General features: G+C 36.9%; 2 protein-coding genes across 21 annotated transcripts in view; both read right to left on the minus strand.

The window, feature by feature from the left end:
• The window catches only part of LOC126693456 (F-box protein At3g07870-like), a 157,807-nt gene that overhangs the window by 84,109 nt on the left and 49,756 nt on the right, over nt 1–23,942 (minus strand). Inside the window, exon 3 of one of the 8 annotated variants that reach the window (XR_007645368.1) lies at nt 6,155–6,165. The exons of the other annotated variants lie outside the window; for them this stretch is intronic. The gene's annotated coding sequence lies outside the window, so the exon portion shown is untranslated. Of the gene's footprint in view, nt 1–6,154; nt 6,166–23,942 lie in introns of those variants that run through there. 8 annotated transcript variants of the gene reach the window in all.
• Nucleotides 1–23,942, minus strand: part of LOC126693453 (F-box/kelch-repeat protein At3g06240-like) — a 130,287-nt gene that overhangs the window by 75,745 nt on the left and 30,600 nt on the right. The gene's annotated exons all lie outside the window — the stretch shown is intronic.

Consider the following 23,942-nt stretch of genomic DNA (forward strand, 5'->3'; position numbering starts at 1 on the left):
TATCACCAAATACCATTAGTATTGGACGATAAAAAGAAGACAGCTTTTGTCACCTCCATTGGAAACTATCATTATAAAGTGATGCCCTTTGGTTTGAAAAATACAGGATCTACCTATCAACGGATGATGACTAAAATGTTCAAACCACAGTTGGGCAGAAACATTGAAGTCTATATCATTGATATGGTTGCGAAGAGTAAGGTGGTGTCTGAGCATGTGGAAGATCTTACGAGCATTTTTGGAATACTGAGAAAGCATAAGCTACGTCTGAACGCCTCAAAGTGTTCCTTTGGTGTAGGCTCTGGAAGGTTCTTGGGGTACATGGTGACTCACAGGGGAATTGAGGTGAACCCAGAACAGATTAAGGCCATTAACGATTTACAAGCACCTCGGAATCCAAAAGAGGTGCAAAAACTGACAGGAATGACCGCTGCTTTGAACCGATTTATCTCCAGGTCGGCTGAGAGGTGCCGCCCATTTTTCCTTCTACTGCATAAGTGGAAAGGATTTGAGTGGACCGAGGAATGTGTTATGGCATTCCAACAGTTGAAAGAGTACCTGTCCAGGCTGCTTATCATGTCTAGCCTTGAGGTAGATGATGTCCTATTTGCTTATCTGGCAGTTGCCTATCATGCAGTTAGTTTTGTCTTAATACGAGAAGACAGTGGCATCTAAAGACCAGTTTATAACGTAAGTAAGTCACTTCACGAAGCCGAGGTGAGATACTTGCCATTGGAAAAGGCCATCTTGGCGGTGGTCCATGCAACACGTAAACTCCCACATTATTTCCAGGCCCACACTGTAGTAGTTTTAACTCAACTAACGCTCAAGTCCATACTTAGAAGTGCAGATTATATGGGGAGGATTGCTAAGTGGGGCACAGTCCTAGGTGCTTCGACATCAAGTATATGTCTCACACCTCAGTGAAAGGTCAGGTCCTCGCCGATCTAGTAGCCGAGTTCGCTAAGTGTCCAGAAGAAGCTGACATAAAGCAAAGTGACATGGATGAAAATCGGTTGGGTTGATCTCCACACAAGGCGCTTCTTCCTGGAGAGTATATGTGGACGGAGCAGCAAACCAACGGGGGGCAGGACTGGGGCTAGTTCTGATATCCCCTAAAGAGATCGTCATTGAAAAATCCTTAAGGCTGGGATTCTCAGCTACTAACAACGAAGCAGAGTATGAAACTTTGTTGATGGGAATGAGTATGGTCCAGAAAATGGGTGGAAAGGTGGTAGAATTATTCTCGGATTCAAAATTAATAGTCGGCCAGGTGAAAGGGGAACTGGAAGCTCAAGATGCAAGAATGCAGGAATATTTAAGTCAAGTTAGGCGTATGCAAATGAAATTTGAATCTTTTGACTTGTCGCATATTCCCTGAGGTGAAAATACCCACGCCGATTCCTTGGCAATCCTTGCCACCTTTTCGGCATGGAGTTTTCCCCGGGTGATAATCGTTGAAGATTTGTGCACCCCCACCCCATCAGGAAAGGATGTGCCTCAGGTTCATGAAGTCAATCTAGCACCGAACTGGATGGATCACATATTGAAATTCCTCGAAAGTGACACCTTGCTTAAAAGAAAGTAAAAGCTGAGAAAATACGGAGGAAAGCTCCTCGGTTTTGGTTATTCGAGGACAAAAAGTTATACAAACGCTCTTTTTCTGGGCAGTATTTGCTTTTTGGGCCAGGTAATCAGGAAGTATTATTAAAAGCAATATTAACTGGGCCTATGGCCCTTTCCGAGGACGTTAGACCGTCCGAGGAGGCCCACATAAGGTTATAAGAGGAACCGAATGAAAAGAGGGGTAAATGCCACTTGAGATGGGTCCAGTATTCGTTCGAGGACAAAATCCTTCTCGGCAACATGTGTCCGAGGTAGACCTGAACTCCGTATCATCACAGACTTACCTCGAAACTACATTACCACTAAAGGTGGGACATTGGGCCAAAGGTAAGAAAGGAAAGATAAACAAATATCTTCAATAGCTGCTGTCTCCGCATTAATTACCTCTCAACCAACTCTCTGGCCACATTAATGTGGAGGTGATGCTTGAACAGTGATGAAGCAGCCTTACAGCTACTGGTTAAAGGTTCCAGGAAGTGTTGGATAGGACAGGAAGGAATCCCCCGAATCCAATCTACACGTGTGTGGTGAGGATGACACTAGGATGGCAGTATATAACATGGAAGAATGCATTGAGAGAAGGGATTGGAACTCCAGTACAACATAACTTTTAAGGAAAATCAGATAAAACTAAGAATAGCAGCTCTAGCAAAGGGAGATTATTGATAGCACTTGCATCAAACCGTCTTAGAACGTTAAACCTAATCATTTTTCTTCTAGAATAAATCTAGTTCTTCCGCCCACTCTCTAAAAATTTATTGTTCGGGTCATTAGCGATTGAGCCCAAAGACGTTCTGGGTCCAAAACATTTTCAGTCCTTACACAACATATTTATTAAGCAAGTTGAAATGACCTGTGTTTTTGTCAATCCAACAAGAATTATTTATTAAGAGTGTAACTTAGGTTGTATCACGACATTATGCTTAAAAGTGATTTTTTTTTTTTAATTTTATTTATTAAAGAAAGACTCCAAAAGGGGTGAATAAGTGATTTTTTTATTTTTTTATTTTTTTTAAAAAGTGAGTTATACATTTTTTTTCCCTTCACTTCTAAGGATAAACAAAATTAAGTGATGTTAGCAATATTCGTAATTTTATTACATAGGTCTTACAAATTTTTGTGTCACTAAGAACAATAAGTAATTCAAATACTTATATATTTTCTTGTAGTTGTTGAAGTGCCATCAATCATATTCTTTTCCACATCAATTTGTAAGATTTTGGTAGTAAAATTTGTAGTAGCTTTTTCCTATAAAAAAAAAAAAAAAATTAGATAAATGTTATTCCAACCAAATCACCATTAAGTGAATGAAAATACTGGAGTTATTATAGATTTTAGTACAAAAAAATGTACAATTTGATTTGGCAAGAATATGATTGGTGCCTCTTAAATAATATAATAAATGAATGTTTGAATCATTTTATTTTTGAAATGATACAAGTCAGTTTGTAAAACCTATGCAGTAAAATTTGTAAGACCACTAGCATTGCTCATGTGAATTAGTCATATTAAAACATGAGAACAATGGATATATATATATATATATATATATATATAGGCCAAAATGGCCAGACACCATTGTTTTTGAAAATATTTTGCAATCTATCACTGTTTCTAAAATATTTAGAAATCTACCACCTTTTTGAAACTCAATTTTGTGAAAATCGAGTTTTCAATTGTACTTTCAAAATTTTTTCATGGTGCTCAAGTTCCATAAACTCGAGTTTCATCAAAAATTTTCAAAATTTCTTCATAGTACTCAAATTCCATGAACTCAAGTACCATTGAAAACTTGGTTTCCACAAAATTGAGTTTCAAAAAGGTGGTAGATTGCTAAATATTTCGCAAACAGTAGTAGACTATACATATTTTCCCAAATAGTGGTAGATGACCATTTTTGCCTATATATATATCACTGTCATTAACTAAACTGTTGAAAAATAAATTTAAGTGATATTTAAATATAAAGAGCCTCGTTTAAAGTTTTCGCTTTAGGCCTCCAATTGAATTGAGACGGCCATGCATACTTAAAAAATAGGTTGGGTTAGGATTTATGGGTTTTGACATGAGTATTAAATTAATTAAATTGGTGTTTGTCCCATTTAATAGAATACCTTTTTTTTTTTTTTTTTTTTTTTTTTTTTTTTTTTTTTTTTATACAAGATAGAATTCTACTCTAGCCTAATCTAAGTGTATATGTGTGTGAAGCTTCCTCCTGGAGACTTGAACCCCGGCCCTTGCCCCCTACAAGATAGAATTCTACTCTAGCCTAATCTAAGTGTATATGTGTGTGAAGCTTCCTCCTGGAGACTTGAACCCCGGCCCTTGCCCCCCACACTCCACAAGCACTTATACTTATGGAGTGACCATCGCACCAAGGGAGTGCGGTGGTAGAATACCCTTTCTTTGATAAGCCAAAAACAACTTACTAACATTAATTGCTACACCTTAAAGATATTATTTCTTGTGTAGATCTTTTTGATGATGTATCTTTTTCTTTGTTAACAGAGAGGGCAATTCTCACGCCCATCTCTTAGCCCGCTGGGCTGCTTTATGGAATCGATCTAGGGCTGCTCCAATCTCTTGTCCCCCAGCTATTGTTTCTAAAAAGAGATGGGCAAGAGAAAACTATTTTATAAGCCAAACCTATTTTACGGGCGAGGGAAAACTACTGTTTCTAAAAAGAAATGATGTTTATTCAGAAAGAAAAAAAAAAAAAAAATGCTACCCTTTAATGGTCTAATGTTTAATTTATTACACTTGGAAATCTCAAAGTTTAGCTTGTTACTAAAACGAAAATCTTGCCTGTCACCCATTCTTGTGAGGAGGGAAAACGTTTTTATGAGCCAAAACTCATTCAATTGCAGGATATGATTTAATAATTAATTAATTTAGGCTAATTGGAAAAGATGATTATCAATGATGCATTCAACAGTTTTCAAATATTAAGAATTTCTAGTGCTCCAGAAAGTATCACGGTAGGAGCAATGAACCAATTATATGTTAAAATGCTAATATATTGAGCAATGAACCAGTTAATCTATACTTGCTGCGCGTGAGTTATTATAAATGTCAAACACAGAATTATTCTAGTATTTGTGTAAAGCCCACGTGTGCTATTAGCTTAGTACGAATAGCAGGTTCTCACATTGATGTAAAGCAATGTAATGAATCTCAACCAGTCAAGCTTAATCTGATATGTGGCTCCCTATGCATTTTGTTATTATTATTTTCTGTATAAAGATCAGTTTCTTTGAGGACAAAGTACAAGATTTACAAAACAAAACTATTCTGGGCTTTAGAAACAATAACCCCGAAAAGAGAAGCTGAGAAAAGGAATAAGCCTGGGCTCCTAGTCCATGAGCTGCTACGTTTGCTTCTCTTAGAATCCAGTTGAACAAGCACCTTTCAAAAGACATGCCAACAACGGAGTGTCTTGGATCGAATTGCACGATCTTCCAACTTTCCTGTTTTCCTTTGGACACAATTGCATCTAGGCAGCATTTCGAATCCCCTTCAGGGATTATATTGGGCAATTCCATGCTTGTTGACTGTTGCTAGGCCAATTGCCCACCACATACATAGCCTCACTTTCTACCACCACCGTGCCTACTAAGTTTGATATAGTTACCTCAGTACTTAACACCTCACCTCTACGAGTCCTGGCGATTTGCAACCATAGCCAAGATTGAGAGGTTTGAGCAAACTGCTGCATCGTGGTACCCTTTAACAGGACCTTTTGCTCGCTTCTCTGGGGTCCAGCAACTGCAGGTCTTTCAAGAAAGTGCTGCTTAGACCTGTCATGACTTGGTCTATATTGATCTTTTTTCTCTCAAACACACTTGATTCCTTACTCTCCAAATCCGGTCAAACTAAATTCAGCTCACTCTCAATGCATGTTGCAATCTTCTTTTTATTCTTTGCTTTTCATTAATAGTAACTTCTCTTTCATAGGCATCTTGTACAAAAATCAAATATTCACACCTCCTTTTCTAGTGCTAAATTGCTAATGGCAAAAGACCTTAAGCTGATCTAGCTCTTACAAGTAAGCACATATGCCTAGCAAACATATATCTATGCCTGCTTAGCTCAGCCTGACAGTTTCTACCAATAAACCATGTGCAAAATCTCTTGCACGTGTTAATTTTGAAGTCCTCCTGCACTAAACAAAGTTCCATCAGAATTCACAGGCTCACTTGTATGGTCACCTTATTCGGCTGACTACTGTCTTCAATTAGGACCCCAACAACTCAAGTACATGACTTTCCTCATTTACTCCAACTGCTTCATTTTATCATCTCTCAATTTGATTGAAACTGTTGTAGAAGTTGAAAATGGCTTCCGATGGTTTTAAGAATGTTGCTGTGCTAATCTCATGATAAAATTCCACGTACAGATTCCCCAGTCCTTCATGGCTTCCACAACTGCAACTGTCTGCCGCAATAGCTCTTCATGTTGAACTCATCTTTTCCCCTTCACAAGACACTTTGCTCTTGAAATTGGAAGCACAGATTTGTAAACTTTGTGTAGCAAATAAAACTGGTCTAAGAAGGATGCTTGATGAAGCAAGTCGTTTGGAGCAGTGGAGGGGTCACTTATATAGGGAGAGATGAGAAGATGGGTACCTAGTGGAAGAAGCTGACACTTTGGGAAATATCAGAGGCTATAGCAATTTGGTGTGCCAGTAGCAGCTACAGGATTTCTTTCAGGTTCCATATCAGCATTGCAAGAGAGACAAAAATCATTAAAACATGACACATTAATTGTGAATATCCTGAGGACCCATGTGACTCACAATTGAGAACTGTTTATGTTTTAGCAAATAAGGTTGGAGTGCACAAGTGCGTGCAATTTTCTCTTTTCTTTTCATTTTTTCCCCCTGATCGGGGTCAAAATTAGGATACCGACAAGGCTGATTGGATAGATTCAACAGTTTTCTAATCAAATTTTGGAGATATCTTGTTATTAACATGTTTGTCACTAGGATGATCAAGAAATACGGTTATGATTGGTCAGCAATAAGCACTTGACAATGACATTGTCATGCCAATAATGTGCACGGCAATCCTGACTCCTAAGGAACCCTCTCCATTCTGGTTGGATAAATTTAGTCTTCTATGTCACAACAATATTATGAGAGTAATGTTACAAATGTGTCAACTTTTAAAACACAAAACAAAAATTAAGAAATTTATTTATCATGACGTTGATGTGGTACCAATCACGTAATTGCCACCTCAGTTTGCAAATTTTTTGTAGTAAAATTGGTGGTACTTTTAGCAGTTTCCACACTTTCAAGTCTACAATTGTTAGGGACTAATAAAACTAGCATAAGAGGGAACTTCTTCAGCAGCTTTTATATGACACCATAAAAGACTATCACCACAACAGGTTCATTAGTTGGTATAAGCAGCCACATCTTTTTTTTCTTTTTCTTTTTTTGATAGGTGTATAAACAGCCTAACTTGAGGCGAAAAAGGTCTATCCAAATTCTTAAGCCAGCAATACAATATTAAGCAACTAAAATACCAAATCATTCAATCCAGAAAAAAATGTTACAAAGGAGAGAATGCATCAGATTATTAGTATCTTAAACATTGAAACTGAGCCAGAAAAGATTGACTCAATCACTTGCATTTGCAAATATCATATATGCTAGATTGGAGGATTAGAAATATGACTATTCATTTCCAATTGGCTGTTCTTGCATTAATTGCAATTGGATAAAAAACTAGAACTGCTTATCAAATGACTAATAAGTTCTAAATAGATATTTGAATTGCTGCACATTTTCTCTACACAGAGCCGCATACTAACAACAATCATTGGATGGTACACAAATTAAACAAAGCATATATTTTATTAGATTTATAAACCTAATAATGTTAAAAGCATGAAAAAGTATATATGCATTAAGAAATAATAGTATTCAGGAGAAGATTTGAATTTCACTTCTGCTGTATACAAAATTAAAGAGGATTCAAGCATATACATTACCTATGTCACTAAGCCCACCTATCAACTATCTCACTAACCCAACTGGCTTATATCATACAATATAGTATATATCAATAATTTCATGATTTTCAGCTAATACTACCATTTTAAAGCAATTTAACAATTGTTAAAAAATAAAATCATAAGCAAATAATATGTGAGCAAAAATCAATAGCCTGATATTTAACATATTAAAATATACAATTTGACTTATTGCTTAGGATGGATAAATCAGCTTTATACATCCCAAACAGATTGCAGAATGTCAACTGCACCATGACATTGCAATCTTTGGGGAAATGCAGAATGTGCTTGACACAGATATCAGATCACATATAATAGCCACAATCTCCAAGGGGATTCCTTTCTGATTAATAAATTAATCTGCCTATATTGATTTAATACTACAATAATGTTAATAAAACCAAAATAATAAGAGCATCATTTAATACTCAAAGTGCATATATGATGCCATGCCACAAAAAACTTGTCAATATGAACTTCACAAAGATTTTCAGTTTGCTAAAAACTTCACTGTTAGTGCAGCCAAAGAGCTGAATAACCCAATCAAACAGTACATTTGTTTTTGTCCAAGATTCAACCACACCATACTCTCTCATCACCCATATATATACTCTTTTTATTGATCAGTTCACACACATACATATACTTCATAATATCTCAGGATGCCAAGCTCAATTTTAGAGGCTGCAACTTGGGCAACCTGAGCTTGTTGGAGGTAAACAAGAGCATGTAAGTCTCATCCCTAACCAGCACAGCTCAATGTGTGAAATTTTTAGCCCTCACCCAACCCAACCTAGGCTGAAAGTAGTTGCCTTGTTGTGACTGAATTGACTCAAGGTGGGTCAGGTTATGCTTCTCTTAATAATAGTAGTAGTAGTTGGAGATATCAGTAGCTTTTTTCTGTCTATTTACAACAGCCAACTTTCAAGCAAGATTAGCATACCTTATGCTTAAAAAGCATGCATGATTTACTGTGTGTATACAAGTGTGTAGATTCACGTGTACTATACAAATTATAAAGAAATCTCTAGAGAAATAATTTGCATGAGTATTGTATCTGCAAGAGCTCAGTCTTGTCTCTATGTCAAAGATAGTTGGAACCAATACACCTAGAGTGTCTAGGGCATATATGCTAGGTTGATGTGCAATCTGCAGCTTAACAAACAACGTTTTTAAGCATACATATTGGAAAAAAAAAATGAAGAAAAAAAAGAAGCATTTAGTGGTAGGACAACAAAAAGAAGAAAAATCGATTTAAAAAGAAAAGGAACCAGCCAAAATCTTGATGATTTTCCCTAACGTCCAAAACAAGTCTATAAAACCAGGCTTATGCAATCAATTCGTTATTAAAAACTTTAAAAATTAAACTTGAGACCTAATTCCAAAAGTTTATTCTTCTATTCATATAAATCTACAGATGCTTGCCATCTTAAAAAGAGAATGGAATTATAAATTGATAGATAAATCAATAAGAAAGGAAACAAAATACGGAAGGGGGCTGGGGACAATCAATTGAGCTTGCACAACAAATTCATAGTTTATAGAAAATATTATTTTGTTGCCTAGAAATCAAAGCATGATATCCAACAAGGTGAGTTGACAAAAATCAAAATCAAGGGTACCACCAAGTACCAATAATTTACAAGTAAAACCAATTTCAATTATAAACTTGATAACCAGTCCAATATTCATTATGATAAGACAAGTGAAACAAGGTTATCTGGGCTAAACACATATAATTTTCACTGTGACATTGCCTAGGATTACTACGTTACTTTCATGTGTACCACAATAGAAGAAAAAAAGAACATAATGATGGCTTCATTGATTTAATATTACAATAAGGAAAAGCAAAATAAAACATAAAATAGAGCATCATTTACTTCATTGGTTTATCTTCACATTTGGATGACATTTATTTGTGATCAAGTAAAACCAGGCTTTCCATAAGATCAGCTGTGTAGGCCATCCAGTTAGGACTTGAAATTCCAATATTGTTATCATATAGACTTTCAGGGTCATACGAAACCGTCCTCCCCGGAGGCATCATAATTAGAAGTTGACCACTTTCAGTGCAGCCAAAGAAATTCTTAATCCGCTTGAGTCCTACAGTTTTTTTTTGTCCAAGACTCAACCACACCATACTGTCCCATCACCCATATGTCGCATTTATCTAAAACATCGCCATCTTCATAATCAAATACAGGAGGACCAAAAACAATTAGAGCCAATGATCCCTTGAACACCACAAGTTGGTGAACTGCCTGATAGTCAAAAATAAATCTATCTAAGTAATTCTCTGGCAGTCTTATCTCTCGGAATATTTCATCATTGACATCAAAGGACAAAATGAAATTGTTAGTGTTGTTTTCACCCCAAGTATATGCCATAAAATGTAGAGCTCCATTAAAAAATAAAAAGGGTTCATATTGTATTTCTAAAATAGATCCAAGATTGGGTATCGACTCCACCGAAAATTCAATCCTTCTCCACAAACCCGTACTCAATGCGTAAACCTTGGCCTCAAACTGCGGACCTTTGTTATTGCAAAAAATTGAATTTAGGACAATTTTGAGAATCTTGAAGTCATTGTTTTGACAATGATAGGCAAGTCCAAGACTGTAGCCATTGCGACCATCGGCAATCGTAAGCATCTTAAACTTTTGAATACTTGGGTTCCATAAATATATTAAAGTATCACGACTTCCAAAAATCAAGAACATGCCATTACAATAGTCAACCATATCTACAGGAAAAGGGATTTGAAACCTACAAACCTCAGTCAATGTCAATGTCGATGTGGGATCGTCATTGCAAGCAGCCGTATACAGTTGTTTGTCATCGGTATACAGAAGAAAACCATTATGATTGTTATTGGATGATAATGATTTGGCTTTGTTGTTGAGGTTCAAGTGTTTGGTAATGAAAAGGGGGTCGGTGATTGTAGAGTACCAAGATTTAGAAACGCACCTGAATCTGATTAAGGATTTCACTGGCAGCCAAGTCAGGATGTCGATCACGACGTCGTGTGGGAGACGCTCCGATGACAAATTCCTGAGCTTAGACATCATTGAGAATTCGGTTCGGCCGGTATTTTAGTGTTTGGCCAACCGAAACTGAATATTTCGGTTTGTGAAATTCTCAACCGAAATCGACCGAAATAATTGGGAAGAATCATACCGTCACCGTGAGAATAGAATCATCGATGATCAGGCCGGCGTGTGGAGGCCAGCGGCAAGGGCAGATTCGAGGCCAGCGGCAAGGGCAGATTCGGCGTGAGTGAGAGTTTAAATGTGGAGGCTGTCTGTGTCTGAGAATGAGAGTCAAAAGTAAGAGTAAAATGTGTGGGTGAATGGTATATTAATGAAGGGAGATAACGTTGAGTATAAAAATATGAATGAAGTCTTATATGAGCATCCACACTAGATGTGGTAAATGTGCCAAATGTTAAATATTTGGCACATTTACCACATCAAACATCAAAAAACCACATTTATCAGATATTGCAAATCTTATAAATTATACAACACTGAACAGTAATCTCATATATTTGCCACCGTACGGACGAAATGTGGTATAAGTTTATTATTTTTTTATTCGGTTTTTCTCTCTCCTTTCACTTTTTTTAATTGATTTTTTCTCTCCCCAACTCTCAAACCGGTGTTCTTTCCTCTCCTCACAGTCTGTCTCTCTCTCCCAAACCGGTGTTCTTTCCTCAAATCAAACCCAAAAATCTTCTTTCTTCAAATCCAAAAATCAAACCCAAAAATCCTCAAATCCAATTCCCAGTTTAAAACAAAACCCACAAATGGAATCATCACAAACCCAGAAAGAACAAAGGAATCGGCGATAGAGGCGAGGTAGAGCTTGGTGCCAGGGACGACGAAGCCATGAAGATCGGCGTGCGAGCAATCAGCGAGGTTCGTGAGGGCGAGGTCTGCAGCTGGAGTGTTCGTCACGATTATGGGATTGGAATCGACGTGGGCATCGACGTTGAGGTGAGATCGGAATCGTGGGTTGCCGGTGCTAATGGGTTTTGGTTGCCGGTGCAAGTGGATTCGTGGCTTTGGGTTGGCGGTGCTAGTAGTTTCGTGGGTTTGGGTTGCCGGTCTAGTGGGTTTTGGTTGTATTTTCTGGGTTTGAGTTACTGTGTTTTCTGGGTTTGATTAATGGGTTTTCTGTGTTTTTTGGGTGTTAATGGGTTTTGTGGTGGTTTTGTTTTCAGTTTTTTGTTTTGCAATGGATTGTGGCTGCCATGATGGTGGTGGTGGTGGTGGTGGTGGTGGTGGTGGTGGCGGTGGCGGCGGCGGCAACAGTGTTGTGTTTGTTAATTACTGTGTTAAATATATTATTTTATTATGTTGTTTATATTATTTTAATGTGTAGTAAATATTATTTTAATGTATAGAATTGAATGATAAAACATCTGATAAATGGGATGTTGTAAAATGATGTGGTAAAATAATAAAGTAGGTCTTTAGTGTGGTAAAATGGCATAAATTATACCACAACTGCTGTGAATGCTCTATTAAATACTAGTAATGATAAGAAAAGTCAGTAGTGTTTTTTTTTTTTTTTTAATGTAAATTTTTATTTTTATTTGAGATAAAATTTTATTTTAGCCTAATTTAATTATGTGTGTCTTTACTCTTTCCTTTAACCTAATTTACTTTAACCTAAATTTTTTATTTCTATCTGAGATAAAAATAAAAAATAAATTTGAATGCACACAACTAAACTAAAACTAGATACTTTTGAATGGACACATATATGCACTAATAAGTTCCAAGCGCTAAACATAAAGTTTTCCCAAGTGAAAATAAAATAAACGTAATATCGAAAAAAATTTTTGTTTTTTGAGAATCATTAAAAAATCCATGAATCCAAAGAGCGTGATGATTATCATCAATAATAAATTCAATTTAAAAATAAAATATCAACCAAAAAGAAATTGCATGCATATACGTTGAAATTCACTTAAATTAATAAATAAAGTAACATATACAACAATCGATCGGAAGCTGCATCCAAAATTTCTTGGCCTGTTTGGTATTTCTGTTTGAGCAATAATTTTCACATTTCAAACACATTTACACACATTTCTATAACTTTTTCACCCACACGTATTTCAAAAAACAACAAAAATCTTATATCAAACTACTCTACCAAACACCTCCTAGTCTTTATTAATCTCAGCTGAACCACAATCCCTCTGGACCTCCATTTAAACTTAATACTTATTTATATGCTTTACAAAGTTAATTTCTTCTTATGAAATTTAAAAATAAAAAACAAAATTGGATTGCAAGAAGCAGAGCAGCAACAAGAAATCGTATTCCAGGGTAATATGAATGCTAAAGTAATATGCAGTTGTTTTGAAGATTAGTAGTTTTATTTATTTATTATATATAAATATGATGAAATTTCAACTTATAATATTTGTTTCATGATAATTGTTCTTTATGGTCAGGTCAAGATATTAATTAGATTTTTTTTTTTTTTTTTTTTTGGGTAAGCAAGGTTGTAACCCTAAATTTCTTATTTGATGACAAGTGATTTTACCAATCTATATATATAATTAAAGCCAAAACTGAGAGAAAATTCAACTAGATTCTAAATTGGATTTTAATTGTTGTTTAATTTTTTGTCATGTGTCCTATGTAAGTTTTTTTTTTTTTTTTTTTAAAATTTTTATTCTAAGTGAGTTAATATTGTGCAAAATACGAAGAATTTAATATAATTCAACCATCAAAAACCCAATAAATAAAAAAGCTTAAATTCATGTGTTAAAAAAAAAAAAACTAAATAAAATGAAAGAGAGAGAGATTAAAACTCATCTATGACTTAAAAAATATGTAACTCTTACCTATATATAATTTGAATTTATATATATGTGTAATTGTTTTTAATTGCTATAAATGGCTGATCTATTGTTGAAAAAAAAAAAATTTTCAACATGACAAATGATAAAAAAAATTATATTTTTCAACATAACAAATGATTAAGAATGTAGTATAAGCTAGGATACGGTTACATTCACATGAAGAAATAATTACATACTTTAAGAGCTTTGAACACTTATTTGAAAAAATAAAATAAATTAATAAATAAAAAAGTCCCATATAAGCTTTGCTAATCCCCCACTTTTAATTTGAATACTTTGCTTTAAACTAAGGGATGGAAGTGCTCCCCCTGGGCATAGTCATAGAGGAAGACTCAGTACTTTTCTGCTTTGAACCTAGCGAAGGAGATGCATGCTGTTTCTTTGAAGGAGGAATATAGCCGGGCGGATTAGGCGAAGATATAACGTGAGGAGCCCTGAGCTGTCGGCGTAGCAAAGGAGAGGCATCACTGTGATCATCAGTGTCGACAGATGAGGCCATTGGGGTGTTCATTGGAGAAGGAATATCACCGGTTGTTGCCGGAATATTGGGCACATTTGGAGGAGCCTCACCTTGCTTTACTGCTCCAAACAACTTTTCTTGTCCTTGTGGGATTGTCCTGGCAGCCTCCATTGAAGGCATGCACATGAGATAAAGCGCCAGAAATGCTGCGACTTTGAGAACCATATTTCGACTTTTAGTAACTTTCTGTACGTAAGTAGAGAGAATTTGTGATTGATGTCTGGTGCTAACATCATGTGTACGGTGTTAGATATATAGGGAGAAAGGGGTTAAGAAAACCAAAACGCGGAGCGTGCAAGAGGGTGTGGAGGTTTGAGAGATACTGAGAAACTTCGTCTCAACAGAATCATCATGAAAGTTACTCTGAAACAACTCTGAAGTGAAGGTGCCATATATATGCAATTTGAACTCAAATTACTAGGGATGTGTATATGGTGTGAGTGGCTGGCTATAGAACAGGAGTGTCAACTGTTTCAACACAGAGTCAAAATTTGTGGCGAAAACATACTAACATAATGCCGTGCAAGATGCAATGCAAAAGTGCTTAACCCAAGTGGACGGAAATTTCAGTTGCAAAGATGATCTTTGCTTGCCTGTATCTTGTTTTTGTTTTTATGAGGTAGCGGGAACGTATGGTTCAAGCTAGTTTCTTTGTCGGCAAGTATTTAAATTTCAAATTTCAAGTTATTACCTTCCTAGTAATAGAATTCGAAATTACATGGTAATTAAGGTTGCTCTCCATTTTAACATTAAAAATTTATTTCTTTAATTTAAAACAACAAATATAGTATAATAATTATATTCAATCACAGATTCAGGATTTTAAGCTAGTGGAGGTCGAAAAAAAAAAAAAAAAAAAAAAAAAAACTCTAAATAGGTATCATATAGTATTAAAAAAATTATAAAATACTCAAAATCATTGTTTTTAAAAATTAAAATATAATCATTTACCAACAACGACAAATAAAAACAAAATAATATTTTTTTTAATATTAGGTTGCTAGAATTTTTTTTTTTTTTTTGGGTTGAAGTTAGAGCATTTAATAGTGGTTGTGTTAAAAATTTTAGCTTTCAGCATCTCAAAAAGTTATTTTATCTATTTTATCACCTCACTTTACAATATATCTAATATCAAATGTTCAATTTTTTTTTTATCATTTCTTTTAAAATAATATAAACAACTCATTAAAATAATAAAGGAAGCGAGAAAATTTGAGTTTTCAATTGAAAAAAGAGATATAATCTTAATAAAATATTGTATTTTATTTTTAATAACTTGCTGCAGTCAACTGGCCGGTATTTATACCAGTTTACTATAATTGCAAAAAATTTAGCTTTAACTTCTCCAATAACACATGATTTTTTGTTTCTTTGGTGCAAAAATAGTTTTTTTTTTTTGCTAAATTACGATCACTATTGTGAATATTTTATTGTTTTTGTTATGTTTTTGGGTTGGCTAGTTGCTATTTAGGTGATGCTAGTTAGACTTATTAAGGAGAATGAGAGCCTAAAGTTTTGGAAGGAGGGCCAACTACAAAAATGAAATACGTTATAACTACATAAATAATAAATAAAAAATGGACCAGGGGGCCAGGCCCCTTGGTCCCCCACTTGGATACATCCCTGATTACATTATTTAAAATTTTAAATATTTTTAATCTATAATTATTTAATCTAATTCATAAAATGGATATATTTAAAAGTTATATTTTTTAATAATAATTTGTGGGTAAAGTTACCAAAAAAATGGTAGAGTATAGACTCCTAAATTCAGGTTATTTGTCATTTAAGCATGTTCATATATATTGAGCTTGTAGAAAGGTGGCTGTACATACCCAAAAATCTCCTTAATGGGCTGGACTAATGTTTGGGCTCACAATTTATTTGTAAGGTGGGTTTTGAATTTCTTACTAAGGGTAGTTCTTTACCAGGTGTATTAACTGCGCCCTCTAACCCTCATGAATTTCTCTCCTCACCCCTTCAAACTCCTCTCTCTCTCTCTCTCTCTTTTTGCTTCGGATCAACTAACCCTTCTCTCTACTCACTCCTCCTATTTATAGCTTAAGGTTAGTGGGGTGTTCATGATTGCATCCTGGCCTCACTCATGTGGATGGGCCCGATTTAATCAGTCCTGCCAAGGAATATGCTTCATTGGAAACATGGTAATGGTGTTGGAACTGGTTCCAGTCTCTAAAAGATTGATCGGCAGTGATACTCCCCAAGGCAATACCTAGCTGCTGAGATCATGGGTTGTTCCGAGTAAATGTATCCTCGATTAGGTCATACTTGATTGGTATAGGCTTGTTTATCATGCATCCAAAATGAAATGGGCTTACCATTGGACTTAGGCTCGATGATGTTCCTAGAGATTGTTGACAAAAAACTAAAAGAAAAATAAGACATATATTAATAAAATGAAATAAAAGAATATTCAGTAAATATATATACTAAAATAAATATAAACTCTTACTTCCATGAAATGTACACTAATATACTCAGCAGCTTCTCTCCCCATATGTTCAAGTTTTTTGACACATATATAACAATATTGGTGCCGTAAGATTACTACTTTCATCATTTTTATGAAGATAACAAGGTATGAATGAAAATTAATGGAAACTTTTTCAAAGACTTTTAATATACTGTATCAATCATTTTAATCTTCCTTTTTTGATCAATAAAATGGTATCTGTGGGGTACAAGAATTTAAAAAGGTATTTGCCCCACGTATCATACCCATGGCCGAGGAGGCCACCATCACGCCAAGGAGGTCACACGGTCGGACAATAAGGCCTCGTCAGTGGCACATTACCAGAGGAGGTCATACTGTAGAGAAAGAGTTTCAGGAAGGAGGTTAGCCCTGACATGACTTAAGGGATGGTAGCTACCACCATATTTAATGCATCCCACCAAACCTCCTAGCTGCATTTATGTGGAGAAAATCCCTAAATAGTGCTATCTTGGTTGCCTTAACTCACAGGGGGCTTGGGATGGTGTCTGATGGGACAAGCACTCAAATAGTAGCCTGGACAACCAACAAATGGAGGGCCAAAATCATCTAAAGAGAGCTGTATAACGTAAGAGACCCTCCAGGGAGAGGGGATCGGAAAATCTGTAAAGAATACACTGTAGCAACAAGAACTGAAATTGTATCCAAATTCAAAAGAACCAAATTCGAGAATCATTCTCATCGGACTTCACTGAGGAAGGATTTCCTTACTTTAAACTTATTTTTCTTTGCTGTCTTAATATCTTTGATCCATTGTGCGCGTTGCCTGATCCATTGAGGCCTAGTTTTTAAGCCCACTCTTTACAAATTCATTGTGTATGGCTCTTTAGGCCTTAACCAATTCATCATTTGGGCTTAGGAACCAAAACCATGCCCTTACAATTGGCGCCATTTGTGGGAATTGCTTGAGCTTTAGTGAGATTAACATCCAACCATGGCAAGATTGGGGTAAGACTAGGAAGAGTCTATTGGTTCCCAACATCAGGATTAGTTCCTCAACCTGGAGCAGAGGAGGGACTGCGAGGTTAGTATGCACACCACGCATACTAGTAGAAGCCAGTCTTAAGGCAGGAGTTACATTTCCCAGGAGGAGAATACTAGAAGCATGCAGTTGGAGATTGATCGTCTTCACATGAGGCTACGCTGCGAGCGGCAGAGAAGAACTCCCTCAGTTTTTTACCCTTATTCTGATGATGATAGAGATGGTAGCTACAGGCCCAGGTCTAGGCCTTCACCCAATGAGTCTTTTTCGTATGATGATAACCGTCATTACAAGTAGAGGAGTAAAAGCCCATCTCACAAAGGTCTGGGTAATGATGCTATGAGCAGGGCCCTTAACCAGATCTCTAAATCATTTTTTATGCATAGAATTGAAGGGGTAAAGTTTCCTCGGTGGTTTACTCAGCCAACATTCACCGTATATAATGGCAGAATGGACCCTGTGGAGCACGTCAGCCACTTCAACCAGAGAATGGTTGTTCAATCCTGGAATGAAGCCTTGATGTGCAAAGTGATCCCATCCAGTTTGGGGCTCGGGCAACGAGATGGTTTGACGGCCTGAGAGAAGGCTCTATTAACTCCTTTAAGGAGTTTACTAGGGCCTTTGGGGCTTGTTTTGTGACTTGTAGTAGGGTTCCTCGGCCATTGGATTCCCTGCTGTCTATGACCATGTGAGAGGGGGAAACCTTAAAAACATATTCTAACAGGTATTGAGAGATGTTCAATGAGATAGATGAGAACTTTGATGACGTGGTTATAAGGACCTTCAAGGTTGGCTTGCCCACCAAGCATGATCTGAGAAAGTCTTTGACCAAGAAACCAATTAGAAGTGTACGTCAGCTCATGGACCGCATTGATGAGTATAAAAGGGTCGAGAAGGACCAGCAACAAGGAAAGGGAAAGGCTAAAGTGGTCCCTCAGGATAGGAGGAATTTCAGGTCGGATAGGTACAACAACAACCAACCTCGGAGAGATTTCACAAGGCAATCTGGATCTTCTACTACTCAAGTAATCGGTACCGTGTTCCGAGAGCCAGTGCACCGAATCCTAGAGAAAATTAAGAATGAGCCATACTTTCAATGGCCAAACAAGATGGGAGGGGACCCCACGAAGCGCAACCAATGTATTCACTGCCAATACCATTAACAGCAGGGGCACACTACTGAAGATTGCAGGACTTTGTGGAGCCACCTGGAGCAATTAGTTAAGGTGGGAAAGTTGAAGCAATTCCTGTATCAATAGACAGGGTAGTCAGGCAGGGTCGGGGGCTCAGAGAGATGCTTCCGCAAGGCCACCTTTAGGTACAATCAGCGTCATTCTTGCTGCTCCAAGAAGGATTGGTTCTCAGCCATCCAGGGTGATGTCTGTAGCTCGGCCATTTGCAAATGACTCATACCCTAATCCAAAGAGGAATAAAGTAGAAGTCCAGCCAGCTTTGAGCTTTTCAAATGAGAGCATGATCAAAACCTTGCAACCACATGATGATGCCCTAGTGGTCACCCTTAGAATAGGTAGGTACGATGTGAAAAGAGTGTTGGTGGATCAAGGCAGCGACGCAGAGATCATGTACCCTAACCTATATAAAGGATTGAAGCTGAGGTCCAAGGACCTGACCTGCTATGATTCCCCTCTAATAGGGTTTGACAGGAAGGTTGTCTTTCCAAAAGGCCAAATCCAACTACCCATTCAGACGGGGATGGAGGTCATGAAGGTGAACTTCATCGTGGTGGATGCCTATTCCCCCTACACTGCTATTGTGGCAAGGCATTGGCTCCATGCTATGGGGGTCATGCCTTACACCCTGCACCTGAAGGTGAAGTATCCGTTTGTGGATCAGGTAGAGTAATAGGCCAAAAACGAATTGACCCCTTGTGATAAATTAATTGATTAATTAATCAAGTTTATTAATTAATTAAATTAACATGCAATGGTAGCACAAACAAATTACCAAATAACTAAATGCAGCGAAAAATAAATTTGACACAGTTATTTGTTTACGAATGGGGAAAACCTAATGGCAAAAACCCCACCGGGTGATTTTCAGGTCACCACTCCCGAAATTTCACTATTATCACAAAAAGCAGTTACAAATAAAGGAATCCCAGTACCTTATACCAACCTACAGTTGAACCCTTACCCCAATACCCAATTGGACTTCTTTTGTAGTTACAATTTCTCCTTTCGATGCATGGCTCCCAAGTACGTGACTAACCAATGCGCGGATCCTAATACGTGACTTCAATCACCAACTAGAGAAGATTTTTGGCTGCAAAGTTCTTTAGTTCATCCACACGCTGAAGATTAAGAAGATGCTTGGTCACAAAACCCTATGGTGCACATACACAGCAACTTCTTCAGAAGAGATGAATATAGGCAAAACTTTGTCTCCGGTCACAATTTGCTTGAAAGACTTTTCTCAAAGCTTGTGCAACTGGTGAACTCTTTAACGGCCCTTAAAATAATCCTTTTATATGTCTAGGGTTAGGAGAAAAGAAGTCCCAAAGTACAAGAACAATGTATCTATAAAAGAAAGAAAAGAAAAGATACATACAATCCTCACTACATCTCTCAAGATATCAACACTCCCCCTAATAAAAATGTCCTATACTAGCTCTCCCTCTAAGTATGACTACTCTCATATACGAAAACTACTCCCTCTTTTTGTCACGAGTGAGAAAGGGTAAAAGTGTCAAGTAGACATCTCATCGGTAGAGCTAGCATCTCCATCATCATCATCAGAAGCATCATTGTCATCACCATCACCATCATCCTCATCCTTAGAATCAGAAGCTACTGGAGGAGCTTGAGAAGAAGCCTCATGAGTGAAGTGGTTAGACACAGGAAAAAGGATGAAAAAATGGCATAATATCCTCGTGATAGTGGAAGGAAAGATGAGTTTATCACGGGACACCGAATCCAAATGAACATCTATAATGGAAATAATAAAATGAGAAGGGAAATCAATAGTAAGATGCTTAAGGAGGGATAACAAAAACCGAGCATGAGGCTCTGTTATGGAGTTATAATGAGAGAGAGGATGGAGTACAAAGATCATCACCATGTTCAAAAACCGAGGGCCTTTTGCAAAGCCCGAATGGTAAGTGAACTGGCACTCACTCCACTCAAAAGGATGCTCACAAAAAGCGGATTTGAGCTCATCCTTGGACATAGTCCGCAGACGCTCAGGGAACTCTACCGTAGGAACTTGAAGCACATCCGCAACAAGCTGCAGTGTAAGAGGAATGCGCGTACCTCGAATGCGAGTGAAGAAAAGAGGTACTGAACGATCAATCCCATGCATATTGGAGTAAAACTCTTGGATAAGCACGAGAGGACAAGTGACCAGGACGTCACACAGTGACTCCCATCCCTGACTATGAATGACAACGGGAAGGTCGGTGTCGGTGAAGTCCACCAGAATGACTTAGCGTTCCGAATGAATGTCTCGTCGGGAAAAGTTCTCTAAGAAATCCTATTGGGCATCCTCATCATGAAACCGAATATGAGAAGGAGTAGGATCAGAAGACGAAGATGTCCCGGAACGAAGAGGGTTCCGAGATGGAGTAGATTTACGCTTAGGTGCTATAGACACGACTAATGTAAACAGAAAGAAAGGGAGAGAAAGAAAGACAATCAGAAAAGCTCCAAAACAATTCAAATATATCAAGTATATTGAAAAGGAGTACGTATGCATGAGAAATGCATGAACATGTGGCACGAACATGTGACATGCAAAGTAAATTGCATCATGGGCTCAACCCAATCTAATCCTACCAGCACTCAATCAGTTTGCACACATCCAAATGCATGAGAATACTGTTATAATGCTTATGTGATGCAATGCATGAGATTTTAAACTCATTTAAGTGAAAACTCATCCCAAAATTTCAACAATAACTCATCAATTTTGAAAAAAACCCCAAAATTTCTCAAAAAACCCAAAATCCTAGGTTTTAAAACATGAAATGCATGTAAATGAAGGAGAAGAAACTTACCAAGTGTAGAAAAAGCCTTGAAAAAGCTTGAAAATCACTTTGGTAGAGGTTTGGAGTGAGAGAAAGTGTTTTGGTAGGTGAGGAGACAAAGGTACCGCGAGAGAGATCGACAGAAATGAAGAACAGATTGCACAGAACCTATATATAGAGGTTCAGTAAATCTTGATAGAAGAAGGTGTCGAGAGATGTCGATCAAGGTGTTAAGCCAAGTGTCGAGGTTTTGGCTGTCGACAGATACAAGTGTCGAGGAAGTGTCGAGGTACAAAACATCAAACACAAAAGTTGAGGCTCAATCGATCCACCAGGTGTCGAGAAGCTATCGAGGGGACAGTAATTTTCTTGATCGACCCACCAGTGGTCGAGGAGGTGTTAAGATTGCGATAAGAAAAAGCTTGGAAGCTCGATAGATAGCCAGGTGTCGAGAAAGTGTCGAGGAGGTGTCGAGCTAGCTTTTAAAAACAATTTTTCAAGAAGAGAAAAACACAGACATGAATGCAATCAAGCAAGCAACTCAACCAATGATTCAAACACCATATTAACCTTTCAAAATCACCTTTCAATAGCAATTTTAAGCACAATGATCCTAAAAACACACACACACACACACACACTAAACAAGTCTAACCAATTTTATATTTCAAAAATAAGTTAAGACAGTTTAGTGAGCATACATTAACACATATAAAACCTTGTGATGGCCAAATCACATTGTACCTGCACATGTATCAAGAGTAGCAAAGAATATTGCGTGTTATGTGTGAAAAACATCGCAAGATTGTATAAGTGTATACATGTTATGACGATTTGAAATATGGGAAAATTACTTTAACTCACACACAATCATAACTGTTTGATGGGGACTATCACCTTTGAGGTACATCTTATAACTCCCACATCTCCTAGAATACACGCTTGCAATCATATTTAAAAGCATTTTGATCTTTTTGCTTTTTATTTTTCTTTGCATATTTTTTTTTAAGCAAATCATGCATGGACATATAAGAGAGAGAAAAAAAATACCCAATTATGTTAAGCTTTTGACATTCTAATTTTGCTATGCCAAAACACACAAATGTCATTGGCATCACACTTTTGCTATGCTGAAGCACAAAGATGTCATTTCATGATTGGTGGGCAACAGTGGTGAGATGGTTATTTATGCCTTTCTCTTAAGATTTTCTAGTCCTTCTCATCCAAAAGAGTGATACGAGTGTTAAGTACAAGAGATAACTTAATTTTACTCATCACAAACAAGAGCCACAAAGCTCACTTGTTTAGTTGTGCATAGAGATGCTCATCTAAGCTACAAATGATACAAAGTTTAGAAAATTTTGTCTCAATGGCCATCCAAGGTACATAAATACCAATGTACACAAAACACACACTGTTTTTGTATTTTTTTGATTTTTCATTTTTTTTATATCAAAAACAAAATAAAGAAAAAATGATAAATAACCAAAACAAAAATATGTTAAACAAAGCAAAGCATAAAAACTAGACTGACTTAAAACAAAAAGCAAAACACACAAGTTATGCAAAAACAAAAACAAGAAGAGAGAAAGAGAAAAGTGATAGAATCACTTGGTATCCTTTTTCTTCCACACCTTGGAAGAACCTTTCCTTTGATTAAACTCTTGAATCAGTGGTGAAGGGGAAGAATTGAAACCATTCAAGTTCGAAAGGAACGTGAGGGCTTTGAGAAGATCTCCAAGAGGAGCAAGAGAGGATTGAAGCTGATTCTGGTTCCCAGATGCTATCATGCCATTGCTCTGTTGAGTGGCTAGCCATTTATAGCAATTTGTTCAAGTATGACCGGCAACTCCACATTGATAACAGAGATGCTGCTTCTTTTGTTTAGGCTTTTGAGAGTTAGCCTTCTTAGCTTTAGGGTCCTTAGCTTCCTTCTTATCTTGCTTAGGGGGTACTCCTAAGATAGATTTACCCTTGTCTATGTTCTCATTGGCTAAATTAGTTTTAACATCATTGTTTTTAATTTCAACATTATTAGTAGGAGGAACAAAAACAGTAGTACTAGTTGAAACAATATTAGAGGAAGAGAAACCATACCCTAAACCTGTTCGATCAGAAGCAGATTTCTGAAGACTGAGCATCTCATCAAGCTTTGCACTTGAAGTCCTCTCCAATTGAGCTCTAACTTGAAACAGCTCCACTTCAGGTTTCTTAGTCTTCTCAGCTAGGAAATTGTTTTCGAACCTCAGTGCTCTAATAGTCTGATTAGCTTCATCAAACTTTGGGGAAAACTCTTCACGATTAAGTTCCACATCACTGAGCTTCTTGGTGGTCAGCTTATAAATTTCTCATGTTTCTCAAAATGCTTGTATAATTTCTCATAAGCTGTATGGATATCATCTTGATCATCCATCTTCT

The sequence above is a fragment of the Quercus robur genome, chromosome 7 (assembly GCF_932294415.1).
Source record: "Quercus robur chromosome 7, dhQueRobu3.1, whole genome shotgun sequence".
NCBI classification, from domain to species: domain Eukaryota; kingdom Viridiplantae; phylum Streptophyta; class Magnoliopsida; order Fagales; family Fagaceae; genus Quercus; species Quercus robur.